Consider the following 21,123-nt stretch of genomic DNA (forward strand, 5'->3'; position numbering starts at 1 on the left):
ATAATAATAATAATAATAATAATAATTTATTATTTATACCCCGCCCATCTAGCTGAGTTTCCCCAGCCACTCTGGGCGGCTTCCAATCAAATGTTAAAAACAATACAGCATTAAATATTAAAAACTTCCCTAAACAGGGCTGCCTTCAGATGTCCTTTAAAAAGAAGATAGCTGCTTATGTCCTTCACATCTGAAGGGAGGGCGTTCCACAGGGCGGGTGCCACCACCGAGAAGGCCCTCTGTCTGGTTCCCTGTAACCTCACTTCTCACAGTGAAGGAACTGCCAGAAGGCCCTCGGCGCTGGACCTCAGTGTCCAGGCAGAACGATGGGGCTGGAGACGCTCCTTCAGATATACAGGACCGAGGCCGTTTAGGGCTTTAAAGCTCAGCACCAACACTTTGAATTGTGTTCGGAAACGTACTGGGAGCCAATGTAGGTCTTTCAGGACCGGTGTTATATGGTCTCGGCGGCCGCTCCCAGTCCCCAGTCTAGCTGCTGCATTCTGGATTAATTTCAGTTTGAGTCACCTTCAAAGGTAGCCCCACATATTGCGCATTGCAGTAGTCCAAGCGGGAGATAACTAGAGCATGCACCACTCTGGCGAGACAGTCGGCTGGCAGGGAGGGTCTCATCCTGCGTACCAGATGGAGCTGGTAGACAGCCTTGTCTCTTTAACTCAATGCATTGGTGGCCTACAGGCTGGATTACTGCAATGGACCTTCGTTCAGACCCATGAGGACTAGAAACTTGCTTTATTATTAAGGGAGAGACTGCCCAAAACCCTGGAGAGCTCCTGCCAGCCCGCACTGGCAATACTGATCTAGATAGGCCAGGAACCTGACTCTTTATAAGACACCTTTCTATGCTCCTGTTCCAACCTGTCCTTTAGTCACACAAACAAGAACACTGGAGTCTTGCATTATTATTTTTTTAAGGGAAGGTCAAAAGCTTACTGGTCAAGAACCTGCCTGGTGTCAATCGGTTCCCGGTTCAGCCCCCTGAGGGACATCTCCACGCAGGACTGGGAGAGAGCCCTGCCTTAAAATCTAGAGTGCTGTTACCTGTCAGAGAAGACCGTACTGACCTAGATCAGCCCATGGTCTGGACAGATGCTGCCAGTCAGTGCACGCAGCAGTTGGTTTGATGGGCCAGAACGACCTGTGTAGGACAGCTTTCTCTGCTCATAATGTTTGGGATGCTTGAAAGAGAATATACCGTATTTTTTGCTCTATAAGACTCACTTTTTCCCTCCTAAAAAGTAAGGGGAAATGTGTGCGCGTCTTATGGAGCGAATGCAGGCTGCGCAGCTATCCCAGAAGCCAGAACAGCAAGAGGGATTGCTGCTTTCACTGCGCAGCGATCCCTCTTGCTGTTTTGGCTTCTGAGATTCAGAATATTTTTTTTCTTGTTTCCCTCCTCCAAAAACGAGGTGCGTCTTGTGGTTTGGTGTGTCTTATAGAGCAAAAAATAAAGTAATTGTGTGTGTGTGTGTGTGTGTGTGTGTGTGTGGTTAGGGCGGCGATGCAGAAATGTTTGTGGACCTGGGCATCTGCCAGGGAGCAAAGTGCTGCGAGCACCATGTGTTTCTGCGCACTTCCCCTTTCTTTTCAAGCGGCGGCTGGCCAGCCTTCCCGACACCACCCCACAAACTGCTGCCATGCGCCACCATGCTGTTGGGAACTGTAGTTCATGCTGTTGGGAACTGTAGTTCAAGCTGTTGGGAACTGTAGTTCTGTAGGGCGCCAGGTTGCGGGGAGCTGGCAGAGTGAAACGGGCAGAGTTGAGGGAGAGGATTGGAAAGCAAGAGTTTCTCTTTTTGAGTAAGGTGGGGTACACAAAACGATCAAAACGGCGATTTTCCCGAAAAGGTTCCCCAGGATCATGGCTGTTCGTCCCCCGCTGCCCTGGACCCCCTCCTCCTCTCTTTCTTGCGTAACCTCTGACCCTCCCCTGGAATGAGGTTGCAGCAAAGCTGGGATCATCTGCTTTTAATCTGGTCTGAGCGAGGTGGGAATCAACCCAGCTCCCTGCCTGGATTCACTGCATTAGAGAAACAGATTGTGTGACTTAAGGGGGCAACAGGAATAAATAGCTGGGTTGATGTTGCCTGCGTCGGTGTGGGGCTCTCAGGCCGCTGGCTGGGCGTGGAGGGGCATCCCTCTCCTGTCTGTCTGTCTCTTGCTCTCTTGCGCACACTTTGGTTTGCTGGGCTCTTGTCTTTAAGGGACTAAGGCATGGGTAGGCAAACTAAGGCCTGGGGGCCGGATCTGGCCCAATCACTTCTCAATCCGGCCCACGGACGGTCCGGGAATCAGCGTGTTTTTACATGAGTAGAATGTGCCCTTTTATTTAAAATGCATCTCTGTGTTATTTGTGGGGCATAGGAATTTGTTTGTTTATTTATTTTTTTACAAAATATAGTCCGCCCCCCCCCCCACAAGGTCTGAGGGACAGTGGACTGGCCCCCTGCTGAAAAAGTTTGCTGACTCCTGGACTAAGTCCTAAGGTAAAGGTAAAGGGACCCCTGACCATTAGGTCCAGTTGCGGACGACTCTGGATTTGCGGCACTCATCTCACTTTATTGGCCGAGAGAGCCGGCATTCAGCTTCCGGGTCATGTGGCCAGCAGGACTAAGCTGCTTCTGGCGAACCAGAGCAGCGCACGGAAACGCTGTTTACCTTCCCGCTGGAGTGGTACCTATTTATCTACTTGCACTTTGAGGTGCTTTTGAACCGCTAGGTTGGGAGGAGCAGGGACCGAACAACAGGAGCTCACCCCGTCGCAGGGATTCGAACCGCCGACCTTCTGATCGGCAAGTCCTAGGCTCTGTGGTTTAACCCACAGCGCCACCCGCGTCCCACGGACTAAGTGTTAGAAACTCCTTAAACCTGGGTCACGGTCGCCACAATGGAGTGTCTAGGCGCCTTTGGTGATGGGATATTGATGATGATGATGATCGTTTCATTTCACTTTATATCACAATCTCAAAGCGTGAACCCTTGTGCAGTCCTTGAAGAAAATGGTGGGAGATAAACGCGATAAATAAATGCTTCCCTGCTTAAGAAAGCTAGAGGGGTCCAGTCAGTCTCAAAGTGCGCCTGGGGAATTCCGAACACTGTTTTTCACCCACCCCCCATTTGACCAGCTGTCCTGATCAACCTGTGCTGCCTTTGCAAGGTCCACATTTCACCCGCTATGCGTAGAATTGGAGGGTACCCCAGCGGTCATCTAGTCCAACCCCTCTGCATTGCAGTAATCTTTTGCACATTTACAAGCACAAATCAAATCAAAGGGCACTTCTGTGGCAGAGCAGGTGCTCTGTGTTCAGAAGGCTCCAGGTTCAACACCCTACCCCCCTGCTGCATGTCTAGAGAGGGATGGGGGGCGGGAAGTAAGACCCCCTGTTTGAAACCCTGAGAGCCACTGCCGGTCAGTGCAGGCAGAAGTGAGCTGGGGGGGGAGGGAAAGGGCCGTAACCCCTTGGTAGAACATCTGCCTTGCATGCAGAATGCCCCATGTTTGATCCCTGGCATCTCCAGTTAAGTTTGGGAGAGGCTCCTGCCAGGAATCCTGGGAGCTGCTGCCAGTCAGTGTGGGCAGTCCTGAGCTTAGATGGACCAGTGTTCTAACTTGGCATAAGGGCCTATCCGTGTCCCGCGCTTTCCTGGTCCAATGGCAGAGTGCTTCTTCTTTTTCTTCTTTTTCCCTTCCACTGTCAGAAATTCGGGTTTTCCGTGGCTTGCTGCCTGCTCCAATTCAGCGGTAAACAGCAGGTTTTTGCAGGGAAAATTCTGGGGCCACTCCCCCCCCCCCCGATACGGCACCTTAAAGTGCAGACACAAAAGAAATCTGAATAAGCTTCCTGTGTTCCAGTGTATTTTAAATCAGCTCCTTATTCAGAGTCAAGGGGACTAGAACAGGGGTGAGAAAACTTTTCCATCAGGGGGCCGGTCCACTGCCCCACAGACCTTGTGGGGGGCCAGACTATATTTTTTGGGTGGAGGGGAGAACGAATTCCTATGCCGCACAAATAACCCAGAGATGCATTTTAAATAAAAGCACACATTCCGCTCATGTAAAAACACCAGGCAGGCCCCACAAATAACCCAGAGATGCATTTTAAATAAAAGGACACATTCTACTCGTGTAAAAACATGCTGATTCCCGGACCGTCCACAGGCCGGATTGAGAAGGCAGTTGGGCCGGATCCAGCCCCCGGTCCTTCATTTGCCTACCTATGGACTAGAAACTTGCTTCCCATCTCCCTAAAGCACAGCGCTGACTTTCAAAGTTGGGACACGGAAGATTGCTTCCTTCCAAATCACCGCCTGCTTATCTTCTGACCTGCTGACAGAGATCCCTGCCTGGGTGCCTCCCTAATCTGAGGTTGACGGTGAAAAGAAGGGATCTTCCCCTAGGTGGTGCTCCAGCTGTGGAATCTTTTCCCCAGAGAGATCTGCCTCGTACCTGGTTTCTAATCTTCCTGGAGCCAGACAGCCCCCCCGAGACTTCTCCTGTTCAGGGTGTGTGTGTGTGTCTTTTTGTGTGTGGCTGTTATCGGCGGTTTCTGCTTTTGATTATCGCTGCACCTCTTTTTTTGCTGATGGGGTTTTTCTTGTGCTTTCTGCATCCGTCTGAGTTGCCGCAGGTGTGGGCCTGCATTTGGGGCGCGAATCTGGCTCAGTTTTGATCTGGTTCAGTGGACCACTGTTCTCACAGTGCCAGCCATGCAGTCTTCGAAATTGTTAAAACAAAAAAATCCTTCCAGTAGCACCTTAAAGACCAACTAAGTTAGTTCTAGGTATGAGCTTTCGTGTGCATGCACACTTCTGTGTGTGTATCTGAAGAAGTGTGCATGCACACGAAAGCTCATACCTAGAACTAACTTAGTTGGTCTTTAAGGTGCTACTGGAAGGAATTTTTTGTTTTGACTATGGCAGACCAACACGGCTACCTATTTGTAATTCGAAATTGTTGTTGTTGTTTAGTCGTGTCCGCCTCTTCGTGACCCCCTGGACCAGAGCACGCCAGGCACTCCTGTCTTCCACTGCCTCCCGCAGTTTGGTCAAACTCATGCTGGTAGCTTCGAGAACACTGTCTTTATGGTCCAGCTCCCACTTCATACATTACTACTGGGAAAACCATGGCTTTAACTATACGGACCTTTGTCGGCAAGGTGATGTCTCTGCTTTTTAAGATGCTGTCTAGGTTTGTCATTGCTTTTCTCCCAAGAAGCAGGCGTCTTTTAATTTCGCCAGGTGCATTTTGCACCTGGTTACCTTCCATTTGTGGTCAAGCGAAGATGCCTGGGCGCTAGAAGACATCTCCTCCACCCGGAGGTGCATGCCTGGACATCATTGGATCTGGACCGTCTTCACACACATCCTGTAGATTTCTGTTCGTTATATTTTATCTGCACAATCGGAATGAATCTCAGGAACCAAAATGCTTTTTCTGTGCACCTTGAGCAGGAACATTGAACAGTGTTATAATTAATTGTTGTCGCTTTTCTTCACTTCCCCCACTGCGCTGCTCACAGCTGTGGAGAATATTCTTATGTTATGAATGGTCCACGTCCCCATTGATAAAAAGAGGCCGATGTATATGTGAAGCCTCTTTTCTTCTTTACATCCTCAAAGCTCTTAAACCTAGCTCAAGGTTGTCCTCTGAACTAGCCAGATGTTTAACTGCGAGATAAATAGGTACCGCTCTGGCGGGAAGGTAAACGGCGTTTCCGTGCGCTGCTTTGGTTCGCCAGAAGCGGCTTAGTCCTGCTGGCCACATGACCTGGAAGCTGTACGCCGGCTCCCTCGGCCAATAAAATGAGATGAGCGCAGCAACCCCAGAGTCGGCCACAACTGGACCTAATGGTCAGGGGTCCCTTTACATTTTTAATCACAGCCTGTCATTCGGAAAATGAGATTTTTGAGCTTTCTTTCCGCCCCCAAATGGCAACTAGATATTCTGTTTTGGCGACTAACCTTGGTTCAAGGAGCCATTTGGCACCTGGGCACGAGAGCCCACTCCCCATAGGTGGTTTCAAGTGTTCAGAAAATCATGGCTCCCTCTGAGCACAGCCAGCACACTCCCAAATGGCAATGTGAAGATCCGTCACATGTGACTTTAGCAGGGAGAGATAGGAGTGCGAAACTCCAGTATTCTCCAAGAGCCTGGGCAGTTGTAAACATCATTTTTTCCACTGGACTGCTAAACAGGCTTGCTTTGTTTCTGCCACTTTGACCCCCCGCTAACCTCCTAGCAGAGAAATAACCAAATTATTGGCAGGGTGTTTTTGTGTTGGGTCTTTTGAGGTCCTCTAGTCTCCTGCTCGGAATTCCTGCAGCCACAGTGTCCATAACAGGAGCGGGATACCAGCTTCTGCTTTGAAGATCTCCGGTGAAGCATATCACCTCTCAAGGGAGCCGGATCCAGTGTCAAAGTAGCTCTTTACTGTTAAGACATCACCCCTGGTGTTTAGCAAAAAGCTGCCCCTCTGAACATGGTGGCTTGTTCAGCTCACCGCTGAAGCAGATCCACTCTCCAGTTCTGCCATACCGGGAAGTGTGGCAGGAAGATTCAAGCACACACAAATAAACATTTAAATATTTAAGTGTAGTATAGTATAGCATCAAGGTACAGTGGCACCTCGGGTTAAGAACTTAATTCGTTCCGGAGGCCTGTTCTTAACCTGAAACTGTTCTTAACCTGAGGTACCACTTTAGCTAATGGGGCCTCCCGCTGTTGCTGCCGCACAATTTCTGTTCTTATCCTGAAGCAAAGTTATTTACCCAAGGTACTATTTCTGGGTTAGCAGAGTCTGTAATATGAAGCGTCTGTAACCTGAAGCGTCTGTAACCCGAGGTACCACTGTAATTCGTTTTATTTGCAGAATACGGATAGATACCCTTTCAAGACGAGAGCGAAATGGAGGACAATCCTAGCTGTTGTTTATAATTATATTTAGGGAATTATTCCTCTGCATTGTTTTATACTTTCCGGGTGTCCCACAATCATAAAGCAGTTGTGTTCTACGTTATAAATCAAGCACTGCTAGGAATTGTTTCACTTTGTTTTCTAATGCATTTCTTACCAATAAAGAAATTTGGTGTGGCCCGAGCAATTTTTTTGTTCCAAAAGTGTGACCCAAAGAAAAGAGTTTGAGAACCACTGCACTAGGCCCAGAGGGGGGTGGGGTGGGGAGGAATCTGTCGCCTTCCAGACCAGCGCCAGAAATTCCCCAGGCGCCAGGCGTGTTTTGAGACTGGTACAGGTCCAATTGCGACCATGTAGGACATGGGTGGCGCTTTGAACCTAGGGTTTGCCGATCAGAAGGTTGGCGGTTCGAATCCCTGCGATGGGCTGAGCTCCCGTTGCTCCATCCCAGCTCCTGCCAACCTAGCAGTTCGAAAGCACGTCAAAGTGCAAGTAGATAAATAGGTACCACTCTGACGGGAAGGTAAACAGCGTTTCCGTGCGCTGCTCTGGTTCGCCAGAAGCGGCTTAGTCATGCTGGCCACATGACCCAGAAGCTGTACGCCGGCTCCCTCGGCCAATAAAGCGAGATGAGCACCGCAACCCCAGAGTCGTAGCCCAGTGAGGTGCAGTGGTTAAGAGACCACGGTGACACAGTTTTGAAGCATTACTCAGCTTCTGGGTGATCTGCAGCCTGGCACACAGTTTGACCTACACTACAGGGGTGTGGTGAGGGTCAAATTATAGGGGCAGGGAGCAGCTATGTACCCCACCCTAAGCCCGGGCGGAGGACGGTGACCAAACGCACACTGAGAAGGTGACCAAGGCAACCCCTTGGCTTACTAAACGCTGCGGGGTTTGCTTCCGTTATCATAGGGCTTAGAAGTATGAGATGATTCTGCTCCAAAAGGCCGTTTGATCCATTTTTTATTTTTTATTTAAAGCAATGGCAACAAACAGCGTATCGAAGGAACGTGGGATAAATACAAATGCCAGCGTTTTATCTACAGCCCCTGCAGCCTTGGGAAAAAATGCGGCTTGGGGGCGAACTTGGAAATCTTAGCCACTTCAGACAGCTGTGGTGCAGAAAAACTTAACATTCCTTCTACGCTTCAGAAGATTCCCTTTGAAGCTTTATGTTTCTCTCTCTCTCTCTCTCTCTCTCTCTCTCTCTCTCTCTCTCTTTCTCTCTCTCTCTCTGTATGTGTGTGTGTTTGGAGGGGACAAACATTTGTGTCCCCCAAACTTCCCCCTCACTTTCCTGGGTTAAAAACTGCAGAGATTCTCTTTTTTATAATATTTTTTAAATTAATTTTAACATATAAATTATAAAATGTACCACAAAACTTATCACTTATGCAATCTTTTTAGACTTCCATCAGCACCTCTGATGATCCACGGTTTTAACCACTTCTCATGCATTTCTTAACCTTATATTGCCTTTACATCTCTTAACAAATCTTCCTCCCCCTTGTCCATTTTTACAATACTTCTAATAATACTCCTCACGAAACTTCTTGCAACCCTACAAATGTCGTCTGTTCTTCACAATTACTTTTCAAATAGTCCGTAAATTTACTCCAGTCTTCCATGAATTTCTGGGCTCGCTGGTTTCGAATCCTTCCTGTTAGTTTATCTAGTTCTGCATAGTCCATTAACTTCATCCTGCATTCTTCAATCGACGGTAACTCTTCTTGCTCTGCAGAGATTCTCAACTCTCTCGAGGCCCGATCCAGGCTTCACCGATCCAGGCAGCGCTTTTAAGCTCTTTTGGGTGGGGATTTGTTTCGTAAAAGTCAACACGACTCTATTTGTATAGTCCCATTGTGGTCCACCGCATAGCTCTGCGAGGCAGGCTCAGCAGAGAGATGTGTCATGCAGCATGCGTTAACCAGCCACTGGATTCGAACTTGGGTCTTGCTAGTTTCAGGTAGACACTATCCTGGGTGGGGGGGTGGCCTTTAGGGGGCGGGGGTCCAGCTTTGTCCCCCACCCCACCCTAAGGCAGTTTGAAAGCTGTACAGGTCTTCCCATTTTGCATGCTGCAACCTGGGGAAACCCAGCCAGATGGGCGGGGTATAAATAATTTATTATTATTATTATTATTATTAACCTGAATATGCCCATAGTTCTAGCATGAAACTGCAGGCCACCAGAGGGTGGTTCTCCCCAGATGTTGCTGGACCACAGTTCCCATCCCAACATCTGGAGAGCATCGCGTTGACCAGATGAGAGATGCACAATTGCATCTAAGGTGCCTGTTGTTGTTGCTGCTGTTGTGGTTGTTTTGTTTTTGTTTTTATAAAAATACCGGGCTTCCTGCATCTAATTCTGAAGCCCCAACAAAAATATATTTTAGGTCGTTAAATTTAATGTGCTACATTTATGTCCCATACTTCTCTGCTCTGGGAGGGAAACAGCTCTGAACTTGGCATCAGAATGAGTTTTCCACACCCTCTGGGCATACGAGAGCCAGCGGTTAGTGTGTTGGGCTAGGACAGGCTTCCTCAACCTCAGCCCTCCAGATGTTTTTGGCCTACAACTCCCATGATCCCTAGCTAGCAGGACCAGTGGCCAGGGATGATGGGAACTGTAGTCCCAAAACATCTGGAGGCTGAGGAAGCCTGGGCTAGGACCTGGGAGACCAGGGTTCGAATCCCCACTCGGCTGTGAAGCTTGCTGGGTGCGGGGCCCAGCCCCTCTCATCTTAGTCAACCTCACAGGGCTGTTGTTGCGAGGGTAAAATGGGGAGTGGAGGAAAACAACGTAAAAAGCAGGCAATGAAAGAGTCCGACGGCATCTTAAAATAGGAGCAAAAGTGTTATAGAGCAGGTTTCGCATCGACAAACCTAGACAGCATCTTAAAAAGTAGAGACATCACCTTGCCAACAGAGGTCCGTATAGTTAAAGCTCTGGTTTTCCCAGTAGTGATGTATGGAAGTGAGAGCTGGACCATCAAGAAGACTGATCGCCGAAGAATGGATATACTTTTGAATTCTGGTGCTGGAGGAGACTCTTGAGAGTCCCATGGACTGCAAGAAGAACAAACCTATCCATTCTGAAGGAAATCAGCCCTGAGTACTCACTGGAAGGACAGATCCTGAAGCTGAGGCTCCAATACTTTGGCCACCTCATGAGAAGAGAAGACTCCCTGGAAAAGACCCTGATGTTGGGAGAAGGGGGTGACAGAGGACGAGATGGTGGGACAGTGTTCTCGAAGCGACCAGCATGAGATTGACCAAACTGCGGGAGGCAGTGGAAGACAGGAGTTCCTGGCGTGCTCTGGTCCAGGGGGTCACGAAGAGGCGGATACGACTAAATGACTAAACAACAAAAAGTTTCGCATGGCACGACTGCATAGGCCACAAAAGTGGTGGCAGGGGGACAGTGAATTTGCTAACTCTTAAGGTGCCCTAACGCTGCTTTGTGTGGTGTTTGGTGGTTTTCACCTCTGCAAAAAGCCCTGCGAGAGTGTGCCTGGGCATGCGCAGAGGGCAGCCCCTTCCCCTCTGACCAGCCGGGGCTGAGGGCGCCCCTTCCGCCAGTAAGAGCTGTTTGACTGCGGACCTGACTCCCAGGAGACGTGGCGAGACTTCTTCTTCCTTGGAGCTTTATAAGGAGAGGTCTGCCATGTTGAGATTTCTGCATTGCAGGGGGTTGGACTAGATGACCTAATGGGGTCCCCTTCCGACTCGACGATTCTGGGAGACCTGCCCGTGTGGGTTTCTTTTGCTTTCGCCCCCCTCCCTGGAAATGCACGTTTGCAAGCAACTTTTTTAAAGTCTCCTATAGAAAAACAGAGTGCTGTGAAAAGGCCTGCCTCTCTCCTCTCCCTGTGCCCCCCCCTTTCATTCCTCCTCTCTCGGCTCCTCCCCATTCCCTTCTCCGGTGGGCCCCCCCTCCAGCCCCTCCCACCGCCCAGAGCCTGGCAGGGGAGACACTACTCCCTTCTCCTTCTCTCTCACTCCCTCTCCAGCTCTCAAAACTTTCCGAGTTTGGATTAACTGAACGGGGGCTCCTCCAGGACGCTGGACTTCTGAGCCCCCTCTTTTCCTAAACGTGCCCCCCTACCCCCCCGTTCTTTAAAGGAGGGGACAGACAACACCGCCATGCATTGATGGGGAAAATTGCTTTCTCGCAGGGTGAGTCCTGAATGTTTTTTTATTTACTTAAAACAATGTATCTCTGTATAGTTTAGCTTCTTCGCCTAATCCCAGATGCAAGCGGATGCTCAAATTGCCTGTTTTTGCCCTGTTTCTCGCAAATGGCTCTCAACTTTTACTCTCCCTCTTTCCCCCTCCATTTTTTTTTTAACCCAAAGATACACCTCTTCTCCACCATTGCTACCCTGACGAAGGGGGTCTTTTGTTTTGAAGGGGGTCTTTTGTTTTGGAAGTTGAGAGGAGCCAGAGGAGGAAAAGATCCCTGCCCACCCCCTTACACCCCCATCTTCCAGGGTGGGGGCATTGGAGCCAGTTGGCTTTCTTTATTTTCTTTGCAGACCCGTTTCCCACCCCCCTGCCCACCCAAACCCACCCAGCCCTGCTCTCAAAAACAAAACAAAATTAAATTAACGGTGTGCGTTTTTTGAATCCTCTCGCTTCCATTTGCTTCGGAAAGACCACTTTCGCCTTTTGTTCTGGTTCCTGGCATTTGGAGACAGCAGTTTGGATAAACTCCTACGCTTTGAGTGTTTTGAGGGTTTGAAATGCATCGTTTTTTGGGGGGAGAACTGGGCACTTTTCCACTTCCCTTTAGAAGGCTTCAGCCTGGAAATGTCCTCTCTCTGTGTCCCTACATGTACACATCAATGCGCATATATATATATATATAACCTCTGGGTTTTAAGCCAAGTGGAAGAAACCACTGAAACTAACCGTTTCTCCATTCTTGTCGATTTCAGTGGGTTTCTCTCTTCAGCAGGCCGGGCTATAAGGCAGATATATCGCTTCTCCAATTTCTGTTCTTTTGACTTTCGCTTCCTAACTTTCAAGCAAACAACTTGCGCTTTCTGCAAAGTTAACTATGGGGTTTTATTTCGAGAGGGGGGGTGGACTTTGGTGGGAGGGCAAGAGACTGAAGAAAAAGAGTCGTGCCCCCCCCCCCTTCTTCATCCTATTGCGTGTAGAATCTGTTGTGTTTTAGGAGCGAGGTCAGGAAAGTTCTGAAAATAAAAAAAAACTTACTAAAGAGGAATGATTTTTCTGTAGGACTGCGGGTGGGGTGTGTGTTTTATTATGAGTGTGTGTTGAGGGGGATGTTTTTGGGTTTGTTTTTTAAAAATACTCTGAGCAGCCGCACAATTGCCCTATAGAGATATTCTGTATATCCTTCCCACTCCCGACTCTCAGTCTTTTGTCTGATGCACAACAAGGAGTGAATTTTAGGAGGCGAAATCCTCTCTAAGTTGTTGTTTTCTGAACCTGTTAAAAGCTGGATTCTGATTTCTCTTCCTCCTTTACCCCCCCCCCCACCCAACAGCACTTTAAAAATAAATAAAATAATCCAGCCGTTCATTATCTGATGTGTGTTGCTTACCAAATGTTCAACTGCAGAGAATAAACTCTTTAGCAGAACATTGGCAAACGGCGTCCCCCTAATTTAACCGAGGGTTGTTTAGCTTAAAAGGGTTGAATTCGGCAGAGTTGGTAAAACAAATTTCCAAGAATTTGCTTTTTTAAAAAAAAGGGGGGGGAGATGTTCGCTTACCATTTTCAGCCTCCCTTCCCCCCACCTTGTCTCAACCCCCTCCTAGACCCTTAATGAACAAAGGATGGCCAATGGAGAGGGGAGAATTGGGGGGGGGGGACGCAGAAAGAAAAACCATGTGATAGATTTAAAAACACTATAGAATTTAAACCAGTCTGATTGAAAGCGGGGGAAAGTTGCAAGCGCATTGTGTGTTCGTGTGTGTACATTTTTCCAAGTTTGGGTCTTGATGATTAGGAGCAAACGATTAGGGCTTAATAAAAAGAGATTCCTGCTCCTTTAGTTCAGATTTCGGAGCCCCTTCTCCTCTGCAAAGACCCTGAAACAGCAAATATTTTAGCCCTGGCAAATGTGGACGGTGTTATTGTTGTAGGCTCTCTAACGGCCGTTTGGCCCTGTGAGGTGCGTGGGGGGGGGGTTTTGCTGCTGTCTGTCAGAGCAAGAACATCTGGCCTGCCGAATCAGCTTTAGTGAAATGTGGTGCCAGTTAAGAAGCCATCTTTTCTCCCCCTTTCCCTGCAAAAAAAACCCCAAAGCAAAACCCTACCTTTTATGTTATTTTTTTTACACTTTCTCTCCCCCCTCCCCCATGGTATGTTTTCCAACTATTCAGCCACAGGAGAAAACTCAGTTTTAAAACAACAGTGCATTGCATCCAGTGTTCCTTGAAAGTAGACCCATTTGGAGCATGTGGGATGAAGTTTGCCTTGCCCCTGGGTCTGCTCTCAGCAGCACCGACACAGGGCGCGATCCGTTGAATTCAGTGGATCTGCTCCGAGTGCTGCTATTTGTTTTTCTTATTTATCTGTTGCATTTACAGGTGAAACTCGAAAAATTAGAATATCGTGGAAAAGTTCATTGATTCCAGTAATTCAACGTAAAAGGTGAACCTAATATATGAGATCGACTCACGACATGCAAAGCGAGATAGGCTTCTACTTCTCAGAGGTCTAGTCTTGCTCGATTTGCAATCCTTGTTTTGCTGATTTCCTTGAATATTCTAATTTTCTGAGATTGCTGGGGTTTTCATCAGCTGTATGCCATGATCATCACAATGATAACAAATCAAGGCTTGACATATCTCGCTTCGCATGTCATGAATCTATCTCAAATATTAGTTTCACCTTTGAAGTTGAATTAGTGAAATTAGTGAAGTTGAATTAGTGACTTTTCCATGATACTCTAATTTTTTGAGTTTCACCTGTAGACCCCACCTCCCCCCCCCCGAAGGGGAGCTCAAAGTGGTTTACATGGTTCGCCCTAACCCTAACCTAGATTTACATATCTTCCCCAGACCCCCTCAGTAATCTCCGCAAGGAGACCTCCATCAGACCTGGTTACCACCTGTGAGGTGTCCATACTTCAGGTTGTTTAAAGTTGGTTTATACCTAAAAATGAGAGATTGTGTTTGTGTGAAGCTGTCCTCTGAGCTGGATTGTTCCAATATTGCCAGATATCTGGTTTTGGGGCAGAACGGGTCTTCGGTTGGTGTGAAGCAAAAATCGCACCTTATATACAAGGTCCTTTCGGAGTCAGACTGAGTGCAGGCTCATCTCTGAGTTTTCAATTTCTTGAGATGAGAAAGCTGGCTTGGTGTAGTAGTTAGAGTGTTGGACCTGGGAGGCAAGGTAAAGGTAAAGGGACCCCTGACCATTAGGTCCAGTCGTGGCCGACTCTGGGGTTGCGGCGCTCATCTCGTTTATTGGACAAGGGAGCCGGCGTCCAGCTATCGGGTCATGTGGCCAGCAGGACTAAGCCGCTTCTGGCGAACCAGAGCAGCGCACGGAAACGCTGTTTGCCTTCCCGCCGGAGCGGTACCTATTTATCTACTTGCACTTTGACGTGCTTTTGAACTGCTAGGTTGCCAGGAGCAGGGACCGAGAAACGGGAGCTCACCCTGTCACGGGGATTACACATTACTTCCTCTATTGCCCCATTTACTCGGGCTTTAGAGACGCATTGCTGCAAATTATACCCAACTCTATAACCAGTCCTGAAGATAGCGTAAAATTTTTGTTAGTTGATGCAAACCCACGCATTACCCATGTGGTAGCAGTCTTTGTGATGAAGGCCATGAAAGCCAGGGAAAGATTTATAGACGACAATGTAAAGACCCCTTCATCGTCTGTTTAACTCGCTGCTTGTTTTCCCTCCTTTTCTATCTTGTGGGAAGAAGGTTTTGTTGGCATAGTATGTAATGAATTTTAATATTTTTAACTACTGTAGTGTTGATTTTTGTGCACAGGCATGGTCCTCACAATAAACGGATTTTTTGTTGTTGTTGTACTTGCACTTTGAGGTGCTTTTAAAACTGCTAGGTTGGCAGGAGCAGGGACCGAGAAACGGGAGCTCACCATGTCGCGGGGATTCAAACCGCCAACCTTCTGATCGGCAAGTCCTAGGCTCTGTGGTTTAACCCACAGCGCCACCCGCATCCCTGGACCTGGGACAGCAGGGTTCAAATCCCCACTCAGCCATGAAGCTCAATAGGTGACTTTGCAGTCTCAGTAATTCTTGGCCTAACCTGCCTCACAGGGTTGTTTTGCGGAAAGGGAGCGCCTTGGGGAGAGAGACAAATGTGGGATACAAATGCAGTATGAACGAGGCATTGGCAACCCGATTTTGCAGCCTTTGCCAGTGCACTGCCCTCCAGATGTTTTGGATCACAGCTGGCTCTGGCCCCAGCAAGGCTGTTGGCAGAAATCTGGCAGGTTTCATGGCAAATCAATTTTGAAACTTAAGTGGAGTTTCACAAGCAGCTTAGTGAGCTGGTACAGGAGATTTTGGAAAGGGAAAAAGTTGTGTGTATGTAATTTTGTGTGTGGGTATGTACATGTATGGGCAGTTAACGTTTACCTGATCAGTTTACAAATGGTGCGCCTTATTGATAAGTCTTCCTCTTAAAAATATTTTTAATGCAAGTGTCATTATTATTATCTTTATTAAAATTTATATACCGCCATTCACCCAACATCACGGAGCGGTTCACAACATAATAATACAAAATGAGAACACAAAAATACATCATAAAATCAGAACAAAAATAAACTAATAACGGGGAGCCACTGCAGAAAAGGTCCTGTTCTCATGTTGCTACCCTCCGGACCTCTCGAGGAGGAAACTCATGAAGAAGGGCCTCAGAGGATGATCTTGGGGTTCTGGGTGGATTGCTGTGGAAAGAGGCGGTCCCTGAGCCTTTAAACCTATGATAAGTACTTATGGAAACTGCCAATCACAGCCACCACCTTTTACAAAGAAGAAGAAGAAGGATTCTGGTCTGATGCTTCTTCTAAGACGGGACCTGCCAAGAACATAGAGTTGTAAGGGACTCCATGGGTCGTCTAGTAGTCCAATTCCCTGCAATTCAAGAATTGCAACTAGATTATCCATTACAGATGGCCATCCACCCTCTGCTTTAAAACCTCCGGGGGAGGGGGAGGGGGTCTGCCACCTCCCCAGGGAGACCATTCCCACTGTCAAACAGAATCTTGTATCTGCGGTTGGGGGGGGGGTTGGTGTGTGTGTATATATATATATATATATATATATATTATATACGCACACACAAACATGCATGTGTATATGCTCATAATATATATATATATGTGTGTGTGTGTGTGTGTGTTTGTGTGTACAAAATGCAGTTTGGAATGTTAACATTAAGTCCTGCATAACCTTATTAAGGGACGCGGGTGGCGCTGTGGGTTAAACCACAGAGCCTAGGACTTGCCGATCAGAAGGTCGGCGGTTCGAATCCCCGTGACGGGGTGAGCGCTCATTGCTCGGTCCCTGCTCCTGCCCACCTAGCAGTTCAAAAGCATGTCAAAGTGCAAGTAGATAAATAGGTAGCGCTCCTGCGGGAAGGTAAACGGCGTTTCCATGCGCTGCTCTGGTTCGCCAGAAGCGGCTTAGTCATGCTGGCCACATGATCCGGAAGCTGTACGCCGGCTCCCTTGGCCAGTAAAGCGAGATGAGCACCGCAACCCCAGAGTTGGCCACAACTGGACCTAATGGTCAGGGGTTCCTTTACCTTTACCTTTAACCTTATTAAATAAATAAGTGAAAACTCCACCCAGCCATTTCACCAGGGTTTCGATGCCATCCCCTTGTTTTGAAAAAAAATGCCATTAGCAGCGGTCGGAAAAAGGGAGTTCAGTAAATCTAAACCAGAGACCAAGATGCAATTTGTGCTTTCAAAGAGAGTCTCTCTCTCTCTCTCTCTCTCTCTCTCTCTCTCTCTCTCTCGCGCACACACACACACACGGAGCTAAATAATTATCGGCAGTATAAGAACACCAGGAGAGCCTAAGTGCTGGATCAGGCCCAAGGCTCACCTTCTTCAGCATCCTTCTCAGCAGACACGTGTGGGAAACAACCACGGATGACCCAAACACCAAGAGCATTCTCTCCCTTCTGCAGTTCCCAGTGGCTGGTCTTCAAAAGCATCCCTGGTTAGCCATTGAGGTTAGTTGCCGCTGATCTCTATAGGAGTCTTAAGAACATAAGAAGACCCTGTATTCTGGGTCAGGCCAGAGGGCGCCCCACTGAGTCCAGCATCCTGTTCTCGCAGTCAGATACCCCAACTAGAAATCCTGAAAGCAGGACCAGGGCGCAATCACGAATCTTAAGATGTGCACCTAAGATTCATCTGAGTAAACTATTTTTTCCCCACCCACAGACATATCATTCGGCGGTCTGTGAACAGAACGTTCATCAGATGCAGAATTTTGTTGTTGGTGTTGTAATGGCTTGATATTTATAAATCCGGTGCTGTTCAGCGCTTGTGGGGAAACGGTTTGGGGGGGGGGGGAGGAAGAGAGATTGTGGGAGGGTGTGGGCGGGGGAAACGGATTCTTTATATAAGAGTTAATTTAGTTTGTTCAAAATGTGTCAGCGTGATCTGAGCGTTTGCCTCTTGCGTTCGTTTTCCTGCAAACCACCTTCAATCTATTCATTTTTTGAGAAATGCATAGACAATCTCTCACCCATTTGGAAAGAGAAAAATAAGAAAGATGTGCATCCGTCTCCAGGGAGAAAGCTATATATTTATTTTTCTCTCCCTCTTTCCCCTCTTTTTTTTAAAAAAATCAAAACAAAAACGCATGTAAGAGTTCTCAAACGCTGGAGAGCTGAAACACATCCTTTCTCTCCCCCCCCCCCCCCGGATTAAAAATCAGAGCGGTGCTTTGCTTTTGAGTCTGGAACATTCTGCATGCAGAACAGCTTCTCCGCTGCTGAGCTAGGACACCTGCCCACCCTCAGAGCTCCCGCCCATCTGAGGATCGACAGGAGTAACTGTGCCAAACATGGCTCCTTATTGGAAGGAGTTTGGCCCGGAACGCTGACTCACGCAGAGGCGCAACAGGCAATTCTTAGTACAGGAAATTGTGTACTCGTCCCCCCTCTCTCACATACCCTCTGGACCCCCCTCCACATCAGTAGAGCATGAGGCTCTCCATCTCAGGGTCAAGAATTCTCAAAGAACCAGTCTTAAACCAGTCTTGGCATAGGGTTTAAGACTGGTTCTTTGAGAATTCTTGGCCCTAAGATTAAGAGCCGACATGGAGGTGGGTGTCCTTTCCTTCAGCCCTCCCCCTGGAAAATGTGTTGCTTTGGCAAGCAGGCAGGGGTGTGCTTTGTAGGGGAGGGAAACCAGATTTTTTTCCTGGGGGGGCGCAGAGATGCACAGAGTGAAAAACAGGGTTGTAAAGGGTTCCCATTCATCCTTAAAGTCACAGTTATCCTTGTCCCGTAGCTTATATGTCAGTTTCGCCAGTTCTGCGTAGTCCATCAATTTTTCTTGCCATGATTCTTTAGTTGGGGTTTCTTCAGTCTTCCATCCTTGTGCTACCAGAACTCTCGCGGCCGTCGTCGCATACATGAAGATGTTTTTCAACTTTTTTTTCCAACCCTTTACAAAGTATCTGAAGACGCAACAAAGCGAACTGGACTCCTTGGCAGGTTTCGAATAAACATTCACAAACTTTTTATTGATAGTAATCAGCTAAAGAGTTTGAGGATCTATACAGCTTTGTAACACGCAGAAAACAGCATTCTTAGAGAAACCAAAGACTGGAACTGAGGGAAGTCGGTGGGGTGGGGTGGATGGGTTTTGTGTGGGAGGGGGGAGGGAGGAAAAATGGGGGGGGGAAGAAACAAAGATGATAAGTTTTTGGATAATATGTCTTGTTATAATTTTGAATTAAAAAAAATTAAAAAAAGAAAGAAAGACAGGGTTTTATGGGAGCTTAAGGGTTAAAAGGGGGGATTACATGGGCAAAGGACGTTCCAAGCCAGTTCCTCTCCTCTCTTTTCCTCTCTCCCTCCCGTCCACCCTGGATGTAATTAAGGGATGGAGGTTTGCCACTCGATATTGACCGAGGTCCAAGATCCACAAGGAGGGATCGCCATACAGCAAGGATCTCTATATTTAGCGTTCCCCATTGATCTGGTCAAGGGCCGGGTCAGGGTGTAACCAAACTGGAGGCTGGATTTAATGCAGAGGGAGTCATGAGGGGAATGGAGGGGGGGCTTGCCCCATGGAGAGGGAGCTCATCCTGGTATCAGGGCTGGGGGCAGTAACCTTTCTGGGAGCAAATTGGGTCAAATTTGCACGTTGGGAAAGCTGCAGCTTATTGCTTATTGTGGGATGTTTCTTTTACGATTACGATTACGATATAGTATAGCATCTAGATCAAGGGAAGTAATAGTGCCACTGTATTCTGCTCTGGTCAGACCTCACCTGGAGTGCTGTGTCCAGTTCTGGGCACCACAGTTCAAGAAGGACACTGACAAACTGGAACGTGTCCAGAGGAGGGCAACCAAAATGGTCCAAGGCCTGGAAACGATGCCTTATGAGGAACGGCTAAGGGAGCTGGGCATGTTTAGCCTGGAGAAGAGGAGGTTAAGGGGTGATATGATAGCCATGTTCAAATATATAAAAGGATGTCACATAGAGGAGGGAGAAAGGTTGTTTTCTGCTGCTCCAGAGAAGCGGACACGGAGCAATGGCTCCAAACTACAAGAAAAAAGATTCCACCTAAACATGAGGAAGAACTTCCTGACAGTAAGAGCTGTTTGACAGTGGAATTTGCTGCCAAGGAGTGTGGTGGAGTCTCCTTCTTTGGAGGTCTTTAAGCAGAGGCTTGACAACCATATGTCAGGAGTGCTCTGATGGTGTTTCCGGCTTGGCAGGGGGTTGGACTCGATGGCCCTTGTGGTCTCTTCCAACTCTATGATTCTATGATATCTTTATTGTCATTGTCCCTTGCGCCTTTTAGCTGAGGGAGAGACCCTCTGCCCACCTGGTTGGTCTCTCTGAGGATGTTGGACTACGTAGGTGAGCCAACGTTGGCCTGATCCAGGAGGGCTCAGTGGCTTAGCAGGCTCTCTTATCCCTTGCTACTGGGATCTGTTTTAACTGGAGATTTCAGGTCCTGTGCTTAGGCAGGGAGACTAATCCCAGCTCGGGCGTAAAGCTTGAGTCAGTGGTCTCTCAGCCCTGCCTTCCTCAAAGGGATGTTGTTAGGATTAAGTTGAGGAGAGGAGACCACGTACAGGGCCATGGTGGGTGATCATTTCTTCTCCATCAGAGGGGCACCTGCTTCCTGATTTGGTGGTTGTGCTGGTCCCGGGGGCGGGGGGTTACCGTGCGGTGTGGTCTCAGTCCGGTCCTAGGTCGAGGGTATGGAGGCTGTCCGTCAGGGGCGAAGCGAGGTCCAAATCGAGGAGTCAGGCGTGGTCAGGAACTCTGGCAGGAAAGAACAGGTTACCAACGATGTTGCTACCTGGGACTGGGGCTGGCTGGCTTTTATCTCCTTTGAGGCATAGGGCGGCACCACAGGTGACTCGCCTCTCCTGGCCTGGAGGTGAGCACTCCTCCTGCGGGAACTTAGTTCCCTCCGGCTCTCTGCCCTGAGCCTCTGCAGCTCAGGAGAGGCTGGAGGGTTCCGGACCCAGAGGCAACCTCACCTTCCCCTGACAGGGCTGGGAGAGGAGCAGAGCGGATTCAGCTGATGCTTGCACCTGAGGACCCAGCACAGGTGAGAGCCCTTCATGTTAAGGCCCAGCCCCGGCTCGGCTGGTCCTGGAGGCGGGGACTCCTGTGCAGGCTGGGATTCCTCAGGTTCAGCCTCTGAATCCGATTCCCAGGTCATCACAGTGATACTGAGACCCTCCATCTGCTAGGTAGGCAGGAGCTGGGACAGAGCAATGAGAGTTCACCCCATTATGTGGATTTGAACCACCAACCTTCTGATCAGCACCGGATTTGTGTAGAGTTTACTCCTTAGCCTTTTCTCCCAAAGATACCCACAGACTTCAGCACCAGCATATGGGACAAATGTCTCCAGCAGCTCAGTGGAATAAGGCTGTATTATAAACCCTCCAGCTCCAATCCTGTTGGATTAGACAAAAAGTCTACCTGACAACAGAAAGTAAAG

At 48.3% G+C, this 21,123-nt stretch overlaps 1 protein-coding gene across 18 annotated transcripts in view; it reads left to right on the top strand.

Moving 5' to 3' along the window:
* Window positions 1-21,123, top strand: part of PTPRS (protein tyrosine phosphatase receptor type S) — a 307,055-nt gene that overhangs the window by 48,246 nt on the left and 237,686 nt on the right. For 4 of the 18 annotated variants that reach the window (XM_083720148.1, XM_083720149.1, XM_083720164.1 and 1 more), the window contains exon 1: window positions 10,918-11,115. The exons of 4 other annotated variants lie outside the window; for them this stretch is intronic. The gene's annotated coding sequence lies outside the window, so the exon portion shown is untranslated. Of the gene's footprint in view, window positions 1-10,865; window positions 11,116-21,123 lie in introns of those variants that run through there. 10 more of the 18 variants (XM_083720166.1, XM_083720159.1, XM_083720165.1 and 7 more) reach the window with 6 other exon arrangements.

This window comes from Podarcis gaigeae, assembly GCF_964106915.1.
Source record: "Podarcis gaigeae genome assembly, chromosome: 18".
Taxonomy (NCBI): Eukaryota; Metazoa; Chordata; class Lepidosauria; order Squamata; family Lacertidae; genus Podarcis; species Podarcis gaigeae.